The sequence below is a fragment of the Chamaea fasciata genome, unplaced genomic scaffold (assembly GCF_029207755.1).
Source record: "Chamaea fasciata isolate MVZ Bird 193981 ecotype frontalis unplaced genomic scaffold, bChaFas1.0.hap1 SCAF_4, whole genome shotgun sequence".
In the NCBI taxonomy this organism is placed as follows: Eukaryota; Metazoa; Chordata; class Aves; order Passeriformes; family Sylviidae; genus Chamaea; species Chamaea fasciata.
In genome coordinates this window covers 75,833,004-75,845,115 of record NW_027094089.1, presented here as the reverse complement: position 1 = coordinate 75,845,115, position 12,112 = coordinate 75,833,004, and the positions used below count along the sequence as shown (strand labels likewise).

The 12,112-nt window shown below is 49.2% G+C and overlaps 1 long non-coding RNA gene across 1 annotated transcript; it reads left to right on the top strand.

The window, feature by feature from the left end:
• Positions 1–538: 538 nt before the first annotated feature.
• LOC136288650 (uncharacterized) lies at positions 539–5,652 on the top strand. Its single transcript, XR_010720546.1, has 3 exons — positions 539–605; positions 4,593–4,646; positions 4,763–5,652. It is a non-coding gene; the product is annotated as an uncharacterized lncRNA (long non-coding RNA).
• The last annotated feature ends 6,460 nt before the right edge of the window (positions 5,653–12,112 follow it).

Below are 12,112 nucleotides of genomic sequence, written 5' to 3'. Positions count from 1 at the left end.
TGAGGGAAAAAGAGAACTATTTTAAGTCTCACTCTGATGTCGTGTGCGTGCATGGACAGAGCCACACACTGAGAAACAAGACATCAACTTTTACTCCAACAGGGCTAGAAAAGCATCATCCCTTTTCCGTCTGGGTTATAAGAGACCGTAAACCCCCGGACGGAAGAGGCAGCGGAACGAACCGTTTCGCACGAAGGGCGGTGCTGAGCGTCCCCACCGCTCCCGTGCAGCTCTCGTGTTTTACATACATCTGTTTACTTTTTCCCTAATTGGCTTTCTTCTCCGCACGCGGCTTTCGGCGGCTGCGGGGGCGCGGCGGTCGCGGCTCACGGCCCCGGACCGGAGGTAGGCGAGTCCTTCCCCGCGGCGCTGCCCGCAGCCGCTGCCCGGCGTAGGGCGCTGCCGACACCGGGCCGTGCCCCGGCGGCCGGGCGCTCCGGCAGCCCCGCGCACCCCGCCCCGCCCCGCGCCGCGCCCAGCCCGGCCCGGCCCGCCCCGGCGGGCGGTGCTGCGGCCGCCCCCGCTCCCAGCAGCCTTTGCAGCCGCCTACAATGAAATTTGCGAAGTTTTTTCGGTTTCGGCGCCATTTTCGAGTGGACTCGGAGGTGAGGAGGGAGGGCGGGCTGGGCGGCGGGGCCGGGGCGCGGCGGGGGGCGGCCGGCGCCCCCCGTGCCCTGTCCCCGCTGCGGGCGGCACGGCCCGGCCCGGCCCGGCCCCGCGGGGGGCACAGGCGGGACGGGGCGCCGTGGGGGGGGCTCGCCGGGACGCCCTCCCGCCGCTGCCCCGTGGGCGGGGTCGCGCCGCTCCCCGCGGGGCACGGCCGGACACGGGCCCGGCCGAAACTTTGCGGGGGAGTCTTAGGTGAGGTGGGGGCGGCGAGGGGGGCAAAGAACTTAAAAAAAGAAAAAGCCCAACCTCACCTCCCCCCCAATGTTAAAAAAACTTTTTTGGGGCGGGGGGTGAGGAGCGCGGCAGCACCGACAGCCCGCCCGGGGGGAGCCGCCCCGCGGCGCACAAAGGCGGCCCCGGGGGCTCGGGGGGGCCGTGACGCAGCGGGCGGTGACAGCGGCAGCGGGGGGGACCCGGGGGGCGGCGGGCGGGGCCCCCCCCGGCCGTGGGTGCGGGAGCGGCGCCCGGGGCCGGTTCCCACGTGGGTGCGGGGCGCCCCGACGACCCCCCGGGTGCCTTTTCCTCACGGCTTTTTTTTTTTTTTTTTTTTTCTTTTTTTTCCCCCTTCACTGTTAATAATTTTTTTAAAATCTTTCTTTTCTTTTGAGCCGCGCCCGCCCCCCGCAGGTGGGGCTCGGGGTTGATTTTTTTCTTCTTTTTTTTTTTTTTTTTCTTCCTTTTTTTTTCTTTTTTCTTCCCCGTTTCCCTCTTTTTTTTTAAAGCGAACGCGGGGACCCGCGGGCTGCCGGCCCTACACGGAGTCTGCGCGCCCCCGCACGTAGAAAATAGTTTTATACATTAAAAAAAAAAAGCTAGTGTAACCGAAGAATAATTCGCCGAAGTAATTTACAGTGTTAAAGAAAATCCAATTGGCAGCTAGCTTTAGCTTTTTTTTCCCTTTTCCCCTCGCTGGTTGCTCGCTTTGTACAGGAAATTTGAATATCCTGGCAAGGGCCAGCTTCACCGGGCAGCCTTGCAGCGCTCTGTGAGGTGCAGTGATGGAGCAACATGCACAGCGCTGGGACTTTTCCCTCTGTGATTGATCCTACATACAGAATTTTTCCCATATGGGCATCGGGTATATAAAGACAATTTTTTTGCGTTTGGAGAGTGAGTTCTCCGAGGTTAAATCATTAATTGCTCCCCCCAAAAACCAGAAATTTTGCTTGTGTGTCACATGCGTGTTAAGTATAGGTGAGGGACCATCTGCCAAGTTTCATCATCTTCTGTGTTGAAGAAATCCAAAGAAATCACCAGCAACTGTGAAAGTCTGTATTTAGTTAATCGACTTTGGTGGGAAATACAGTAAAACTGAGTTGCTAATGCAGTAAACGTTTATAAGAGAGAAATACAAGAGAGAGCTTTAAGTAATGCTTCAGGCAAACTGACCCAAATCTAAAAAGGAAAAAACAAAAGTCAGTGTGCTTGTTATGTCTTGAATTATTGTTCATCTCGCTAAAAAAGAAATAGGTTTTTTATTTTTTTCCCCTGTTCTTAACAAATAAACTTTATAGGAGTTGGGCTTCCAGATCTCACCCTTGCTTAGAACTGGGTGAGATGGCAGTGCTAAAACTGGGATGTAACGAAAAGCATCATACTTTTTTTCACCTCAGCAGTGTTGAGAAAAAACTGTGGATCCTGGAATTTTACTGTGGATTTTACTGGTTTTCTGGAGTGCTGTAAGTTGAAGTCTTGTCCCACAGGCCTTTCCGAGCGCCAGTAGCTCCCCGTCCCACTAACACCCCCACCTTGGTAAACACAACTGATCCTGCCGGTAATAGCGCTGGGCTCGAGTTTCACGTCGAGTGAAGTTAACGAATTCATTTTTTGCGTTGTTTGAATCTGCCCTTTGTAGCTGCAGTTTGGTTTCGGGTGCTCGGCCCCACCTAGGAGCGCATCGACGGCGTGTGGTTTAGCACGGGGAAGGTGCGCCACGCTGGAGGGAAAACGTGGTGGGTTTTGTACGAACTGTGTGCTGCCTCCCTGACCCTTTCATGGGCGAGTTAGTGAGGAAAAACAATTTATTTTTGGTGAGGTGCTTGAGGAACAACCTGCTCTCACATGGCTTCAGCAAGAACAGGGAGGAAATACATCTTGTGCGTTTATTTTGTTCTCCCAGGAGTGAGTCCTGGCTGGGCAGAGCAGCGATTTTGGGTGATGAGGTGATGCACTGTAGGTGCTGCGCCAGTGAAAGTAACTCGGCTGTGTGCGGTTCCCACGTCCAACTGCTCAGGCTCCCTCACAGCCACTTCTCCTTCGGCAGCTCTGCGAGGCAATTCCTGCCAGGAATGGCAGAGCTGGCGCCATGTGGTGGCTGTCGATCAAGCGCCGGGTCTGATCCCAGCTGTTGGCCACATCTGTAAATATTCGGATGTGACTTTGGTTTAAACCTCATCGTTCAAAAGGATTTTGATTCAAAAGTGTTGGGGTTTTTCAGAGCCAGGCAGATATGAGGTGTCCTGGTGGTGTTACTCACACCCTTATTTTCGTTTTGTCACCATGATTTTGCCTTGCTAATGAGTGCCTGGGACCTTCAGCTGTAATGAGAAGATTTACTTCATGCTTTTTGTAAAATAATAAATGCCTTTTTTTTGTTTGTTTAATTGTTTCAAATGAGAACAATGACTTCAGGTTTTGTTTGTACATGTCTCCTGAAAACTGTTGGGATAGCAGAGCTGGGGTTTTTGTTACGATTTTTTTTATATATATAGGAAATGCTTAATATTTACTTGTCTTTGAGCTCACCTAGCTCTGAAGTGTGTGGGTCAGTAAAGGCTCTGTATGCAAATCTGTCTTGTCATGGGCTCCTGTATTTATTTCTTTTCCTTTCCCATGGCGCTCCTTCTAACATTTTTTCCCTTCTCTTTTTTTTTCTGGTTAGTGTCAGTGAGGAGGGCTAGGGTTGTATTTTAAGGGAATGCAGCATTTCAGAGGGATTTTGATTTGGTTTTGTGTGTGTGTTTGGGGTTGGAGCAGGGTGGGGGTGTTGTTTACTTAATTGCCCAATATACTTTGGCAAGCAGAAGTTGCATTGTTTTTTGAATTGCATTAATGGTTTTTTGCATGTTCAAATTCCCCAGTTATTTGGGGGATTTAATTAAACCTCTGTAGGTGGCTGGCGTACGTAGATGACAGGTAGAAGTTTCTATTTCTAGAAAGAGCTGGTGCACACACTGCAGGCGTGGAGCTCTTGGCAGCAGAAGGGCTGTTGCAGTGCTTTTGCATTGAGGCAGAGCTTTTGGGGAAGTTCTTCTCGTGTTTGTGGTTACCAGTAAGCAGGACACCCCTGTTCCTGGCTGTAGTGGAGTGCTGCTTGGAAGTTGAAGGTGCTCCTGGGGTGCTGCCTCTACCTGACAGGAGGCAGGGCACTTGTGGTGCCACCGCAAAAGCATCAACCCCCAAACAGCCTCTCTGCATCTTACCTCCTGTCTTGGGCCTGGTTTACCACCAAAACCAGCATAATTGAGATGTTTCCTTGCTTCTGGTCTGCTAGGATCAGTGGAGTTGTTCTTGCTGCTGCTTCAGGGAGGTAGGTGCTGGCCATAGTTGTGCTCAATGGCTTTTCCCACCTGCCCAGAGTTGCTCCTGGTTTTTCTGGCTCATCCCTCCTTGCTGTACAGCACCTGGGTTGTAATTTGGGGTTACCAGTCTGCCTTGGATGCCACTGCCCAGAGTCATTCTGAGCCAACGGTGCCGGTAGCCCCAGCTACAGGCATGGGGAGGATGGAGAGAGGAGGGATGTAGTTACTCTGTAGTTAATCTGGTGTTGAAAACTTCATTTATTCTTTCCTTTAATTTCAAAAATACTTGCACCTGTCTGTGTGTGCCTTGGAAGGCAACCTGCCCAACAGCCCTGGTCCCCTCTCCTGGAGTTGGCCGTCTCTGCCAGCGCCTCTCAAACCCTTTCTGTTGTTGCTTTGTAGCTCCCACTGAAGGAGTGATCTGATCGTGTGGAGCTGATGTGGCTGTGTTCAGAGGTGAGTTGGGAAGGTAAGCTTGTTGTCCCACCTGCTCCAAAATACCTGCAGCATCTGCATCCCTCTGGGTAAATGCAGGTCCCTCTGACATGCATTTCCTTTCTTGGGTACTGCAGGTAATACCTTGGAGATGTTAAGGTGAACACAAATTAACCTGTTCAGCTGCCAATTTCTGATTTAAAGTTGAGTTTCCAAAGCACAAACTGAGTTTGAAAGAAGCTGAAGTGGGAGATGGGATAATTCCAACATGGAACTTTCTATTGCATAAAATATTGATGCTGTCATGTCGTGAACATGCATATTTTCTCAGATACATATTTCATTGCCTATCTGAAATTTCCAGTTGCCCAATACTTGGTGTGACTGTTGAGTTTCCCTCTGTGCTGGAGGTGTATTGAACCCTTGATTTGAAAAGTCCTCCTTACTGAAGAGAGCTCTTGCCCGTGTTGAACTAGCCAAAGTCTGGTTTATATAAATATAAAAACATTAATTAAAATGTGAACCTCAAGCACCATCAAAATGGATTCTAAAGCTGAACGTGTTTGCTGGTGCTTTTTTCTTTTGGATTCATTTGAAGAGATGAAAGAAATAAGATTGCACTGGTACAGTCAAGTAAAACATTGTTACAGAAGTAATTAATGGTAATATTATGGGGGGTGGTGTTTTGATTTAGCTCCTACAGGCTTGACACTGGGTACGTGTTTGCTTTGCAGCAAGTAGCAGCTGCTCATTAGGGAGTTGGCCCTGGTGCTGTCAGTGTTGAGGACACTGAAGTAGTGAAAATATACTTACTGCCTTTTTGTTGGCAAATATTTGATGTCAAATTTGAAATCACTTGGCATGGGTCACAAGAGCTTTTGAAATTCCTATTTTTAAGTTTGCTAAAGAGGCAAGGACTCAGTGGCGCGTTGGGCACGGGGGGGATGGCACAAGAATTCGAACCCAAGGCAACATTTCTGATGTTGTTCAGGTTTTTTTGGGATGCTGCTTTTTAAGAAAATGAATTGAAGGAAGTTGTCACATAGCTGCTGGTGGCGGGGGGGTGGGGGGGAAGGTTGGAAGGAAATACAAAATGTATCGGTCTGTTTGCACGGCTCCTGTGCAGCCCAAGCAGGCTGATGTGTAAGTGCCACTGGCAGCTACCTTCTGCAGGGCTGCAGCCCCTCCCTGCCCTGCTCTGGTGCTTTCTGCTCTGGTAAAGGCAGGGAATATGATGAAGTTCAAGAGATCTTTAATTTCTGGTCGTATAAAGTTTGTCCATTCACATGGTAAATAAGCATCGTTTAACCTTTTTAAAAATAAGGGTTCTTTAACGTATCTCGAAAGTCGGATTAAGGTGAATAAAATATTTTAAGGAAAACTTATCAGGTTTCAACTATTGGAATCTGGATTTATTTATCTGAAATATTAGCATTGTGACTTCTGAAAAATCCTTGATGTTCACCGTCACCTAAGAGGAAAGTACAAGGTAGTATTTCCTCACAGACCAGTTGGAAGGGCTGGGAAGGGTCTGCAGGCTCTTCACAGTAGCAAAAGCAGCAGATCTCCTATCTGAAAGTGTATTATTCGCCGGGACCTAATACTAGGTGTGGTTTGGGGCTGGGGGGAACGGTTAATTTCTGACCTTGTTTCTGAAACTGGTTTGTTTGCACTGTATAACTGCTTGTTCTCTTACAGTTACAGACTGTCTGATAGCACCTGTAAAGAAAAAAACCCCTCTCTTCTGATGGTAATGCGTGCATGTTAAATATCTTCACTGTAGAGTGTTCTTCAGTTCTTTTATCATGGTTAAAAAAATTACGTATATATATATTTATTCAAAATACCATTTGGAATATCAACATTCAGTGGGCTTTGAGGAGATGTAGCAGCACATCATGGTTTGTAGGGACAAGGAGATACAGACCATTCTGGGCTGCCTCATTACCTCAAGGATAAGACAAGAAAGTGAGCTTCTGGTTATCATAGATGTGGAAGCTAACACATTCCCATGTATCTCATTAGTTCAGGTATGTGTAGACACGTTCTCTTGGTGCTTGTACTGTGCACATCCTTTACAGCTACAAATACATCCCCTGTGAGCTTGTGTGTCTGGCCTGGCCCTGCAGGCAGGAAGGACTTGTAGCTCCTTTTTGTTCTCCATCATGGGCACGACCACGTCCTGTCCTGTATCTGCCCCTCAGCTGTTGCTCTTCAGTCCTTTCCCTGGCAAAGGATCGGCCAGGGGACCCTTGCCCTGTGTTTGGGGCAGAGAGGGGGGGTCTGGAGGCCGTGGAGAGCTGTCAGCAGTGCTCTAGCAGCACGTAAATACTGGAGTTTGGGATTGCCTGTTGCTCTCCAGTATTGCATTGCTGCTTTAGTGAGGCTGGAAATCAGTCCCTGCCACAGGAGCCGGGGCTCTGGCTCTTGGGGTCCCTCTGTGGCACCCCCACGGTGCTTCCCACACTGCCAAGGGTTCCTGGTTCCCACCCCAATAAACTACTGCGGAGGCAGAAACCAACGAGGGCTTGGTGTCATGAATGGGGAAGGGGTGGAGGCTGCACCCCAACACTGCTGCGGGGTACCCAGTGCCCCAGCCCAGGAGTGGAGGGGGGAGGGAGCACTGCCTGCTGTCCATGGTGACCATGCTGCTGGACCACGTGAGATGGTGGTGAGCCCTTCCCTGGGCTCTGGAGGGCGAGGGAGGGAAGACATGGGGCTACAGAGGGGCAGTGCTGGCCCCTGGGTGCACCCTGTCTCAGAACCTGGGGAGGGGGTGTGGGGGATACTGGGGGGGGTGCAAGGGCTGGTGGGGACTAGAGCTTCAGCTGCATGAGGGGGAGGGAGGGACACTCTCATTGTGCCTGGGGAAGCCCTGCTGCAGGAGACATCGGCTTTCCCCAAATTTCTGCAGCTGCCCCAGCCTCTGTCAGAATACGCCAGCTCAGGTACAGCTGCTATAGGGGGGCTGCCAGTGGCCAGCAGCATTTGGCACCACTTGGGCCATGATGGAAAGAGTTTGGACCACCTCAGGATTTGCCTGCAGACCCAGCAGTGCAGCAGTGAGCTCCTCCAGAGCTGTCCCAGCCCCATGGTGAAAGGCTTTTCCTTAACATTGCACAGCTTGAAGCGTCCAAACCCTGATGGAATAGACACAAGGGGTACCACAGAGTCAGGAATCCCCCTGGGAAGGGCTGGGGTGGTGCCTGCCTGGTCAAGATTCACCTACTGTGGTCTCAATGAGCTTGTCGGTCCTGCCAGTGATGGTGCATCCTTAACAGCCCCAATCCAGCAGCCTCCTGGTGGTTGTGAATTCCAGAACTTTTTTTCAGCTATTTTCAGGAATTGCTAAACCACAGCCAATAGTTGTAGGGCAGGGGGAAATCCTGTTGCTGATTTACAGCTTCAGTCCCTGCTCCTGCTCTGTGCAGGGAGTGTCAGCACTGTCAAAGCATCGGCAGGAGGCACTCTGGAACACAAATGTCTCCGGCATGGGGGGGTGTGAGTGAGGAGGAGCAGCTTTTAAAAGCCTCTGCCCTCAAACTGACAGTGTTTGGGCACACACCCGATGCATTCAGTATTCTTCATCCTGTAAAATGGTTCATTCTCACTCTGAACAGGTCAGCTATTAATTAAGCCATATACTGTACTGCTTTCCCTCAGGAAAATCACTTGATGAGTGACTTGGTTAACAGGGAAATTGGTCAATAAAGTTGGTAATTGTCTGTATATTTATATTAATTTTGTGTCACTACTTTTTTAAAGAAAGGTTTCTACAGATAATTTATAGCTGGAGCGTAAGATTTAAACTTCTTTTGCGTTTTTTTGGGCCATTTCTGTTGTCAGTTTGATTTTACTCAGGTAGAAAAAGACATTTTCACCATGTTCACAAACTGAAGACTCCTGCTAAAACTGCTTTCAGGCATCAGTCTCCCGCAGGATCAAAATGGGAGTAATGGGAGAGTAAAAGCTCAGAGTTTTCAGAGCAGTGGGCAGGAAAAAACGTAGAGGCAAAATGAATGCAGTAGGATCCCAGGGGACAGGAATGCACCCATGGAGGTGGCTGTGCAGATCGTCGGCAGCACAGGCCGTAGCAGTGATGGATGTGCCATAACCAGGGCAGGGGAATGTTGGGAGTGAGGGCTGAGGGTGCAGGATGGGGCTCCACGGGACCCTGTGTATCCCCCCGCTGCTCCAGATACTTCAGGATGTTGCCAGTTATTAGTACAGAAAGTCCAGGGGGCAGAGGGGGGACAGACATCCAGCTGTGCTTTTCTCTCTGAGAAGTGAGGGACGCTCCTGTCATTTTTTTCCTGTAATGCAGAAGTTTGCCATTAACATGAGTGCAAGGCAACTTCCCTACTGCATTTGAGCACAAACCACTTGGAAAAAAAAACCCACTAAATGCCTCTGTGGAGCATTTCTGGGCTGTCCATTCCCCCACAGATCCACATTGCAACTCTTTGAGCCATCTGCAGATGGCCAGCAGCACAGGCGAAGCAGCCTGGGTAAACTTCTCTATTCGTGTAGGATAAGGCAAGATGTGTTTTTTTGTTTAAATGTGAAATTTGCTGCATCATCAGGAATCCATGTGACTGCTGTAGAGGAAAAGTCTTTGAGTTCCCTCAGTAGTTTTTGCTGTGATTTTATAAACAAGCTGGAAGGCAGCAGTTCCCTGTGGTAGGTAAATACGTGCAGCACATCATCACCGCTGCATGGCTGCTGGGCTTAGAAAGTAGTCGTTAAACAAATCTCTAATTCACAGGTTTCTACACCAGTCTTCATTTTTAAAAACAATTTTCCCCAGACCAAAACTCTCCCACGTACTAAGACTGAGGTTATGTTGCTCTGCTCACAGTACCAGGTACCTCCATTAAGAGGTAGTGGTGTGGGAGTCAAACGAGGTGTTGCAGATTCCTGTAAACACTGGAAAAGCAACTCAAAAAGCTGCCTTATCTACCTTCAGCGTTTTTCTGTTCATCTCCTTTGATGCAGAAGGAATTTTTGGCAAAGGTTGGCAGCTCATTGTGGTATCCAGCATTATCTTGCTTTTCTTGCACTTCTTGCCCACCCACCTCATCTGCTCTTCCTCAGCTCATATCCAGTGTATTTGGAGCCAGGACTGGCTTTGGCAGGTGTTTGTTCAGTGCAACTCCCAGTGCCTGATGTTAATGACTTCAGGTCTTACTCTTTGCACTACAGAGACATTTCATGTGTCTTGCTCTCTCTGCGGGGTAGGAGACCCTGGCTGGGTACCCAGCTGTGCAGCTGCCCCCAGCACAAAGCTGCACAAAGGAAAAAGTCTTGGATTAAATTAGATGTGGCAGGTATCAGCCACATGGCAAAACAGAAGCCAGCTCACCTCTCCCATGAGGGTTTGCTAAAGTGACAATGATGACCAGTGCCAAGGGTGGCTCTAACACCCTGATGACACAGTGGTTCCTGGCAACAAACTCACCAAATGGAAGAAGAACACAAATTCAAGTATTTTATTTTCTAAAGCAAAGTGTAAGACGTTGCTCTCCTCAGTTTCTCGTGTAAACCCATCCTTGTGGCTGTTCATGTAAAAGGATGCTGAAGGTTACCCAAACTGTGATTCAAGCAGAGCATATATTAATTTATAAACTGTCCAGAATGAGTTCTCATATTATATAGTCTATGAGAGAAAATAGTTTCCCCCTCACACTGAAAAGAAATTGAGTGTGCAGGACTGCCAGGTAAGGTCTGATGGCCAGGAGGGAACTGGAAGCGTGGAAGATGCAGCTCACCAAGAAGGGAGTTGTCATGACGCAATATTAGAAAGCACAGGGTGGTTTTCTAACTTCAAGTTAAGGAGTTTACACCACAGAAGATATGTCTACCCCGTATTTTGTATTCTCTGATTGCTACAGGCTATTTTGCATTTTGTGAATGGAGGAGAAAAAATTATCATGAAAAGAAACAGGAAGGAAAATCTGATGAAGGTAGCTCAATGAACATTTAGAAGCTCTCTCTCTCTCTCTCTCTCACACACACACACACACACACACACACACCCCCATTACCCTCTCCTCCCTGCCTTAGGGTTGGCTTAGTCACGTCCCAGTTCCTCAGATGGGAAACAGGCAAGTGAAGCATCAGCATCGCTGCTCTGGCACTGCCCGGATGCGCCGGAAACGCAGCGCGTTCCGCCGGTACCCAGGCAGTCTGTTCCCGAGGAGAAGGATTTTATCCCGCTCCAACCTGCGGGACAGCCAAGCCAATCCCTTGTGCTTTTGCCAGCCCTGCGCCAGCTACTCCGCAGCTCCGTGCTGGCCGAGCTCACAGCGGCACATGCGGAATTCCCTGGGGATCCAGAGGCAAACCAGCCCCACACCGTCATCCAAACCCCTTCCCCTCGGGCAGAAGTCATGGGGAGATGGGGCTTTCCGTGGCAGGGCTGGAACAGGCGAACTAAACACGGTTATTTCACTGCTACGGGTAGCAGAATATCGTGGGAGAACTATGTTTTGCCTGATTCTCTTCAAAAATAATCCTGTAGCGTTCCCGCTGGTGCTGCTGAGATTTCAGGATTGTAAATCTAGCACGGATGAGTTACCCAAGAAGCCACCTAAGAGAGCTGGAGCTGGAAATAGCTGATTGCTTATTTATACAGACAGTATCTACTGGGGTATTTTCTTGATTGTGAAGGGCTGGGGTGAGGAACCACAATTTGTGAGAGGGCACAGACTGTCTGGGAATCCCCTCACACACCCCTAATGCTCAAAGCTGTATCTTACAGATACCATGATTTGCTGCAGTTCACCTGGAGATGTGCAGGAGACACACGAGGGTTGGTTCCTTTTCTGATGACAGACAAAATAAAGATGCCACTAATAAAGATTGTTGGATAATAGCAGCCTCTTCCTCGAACAGGTTAATCCACCTGCACGTGATTTATTCACCATCACTGGCCTGTCTCTCCTACCTGGTTCCACAAGGATTTTCATTTTCCAAGATGAAGTTTCAAATTATCATTTGGTGTTTTACTGCAGCAGAGCCACACAGAAGAGCATTTGCAGCCACTCAAATGTGTCCCCAACACACACCCTGCACCAGCTTTTCATCACCTGGCAGTTACCAGCATGATCCCTCAGGTTCTCCCGGGATGAAAATCCTCACAGCCAGTTTGTACATTGTGCTGAATCTTTGTGCTTTTCTAGACCTACCCTCTTTACCGTGGTGCCTGCAGTACCATGAGCTTACTGGGTACTGGCGTCTTTACAGAGCCGACAGTGTTTTCCTCATCAGAATATTCATCAAACTACAACTGCTTGTGTAATTAAATACTATAACAATTAAAAAAAAAAAAAAAAGAGAAAAAAACAGACCACAGTGATGTCTCAGCTTATAAAGGTGCTTGCCAAGAGTGGAGATCTGATCTTGCAAGGTGCAACCTGCTGTACAGGAATTAAAGTCTGTTGGGTAGGGCAGACAGTCCTTTTATGACTCACAACCAGCTCCCTGTA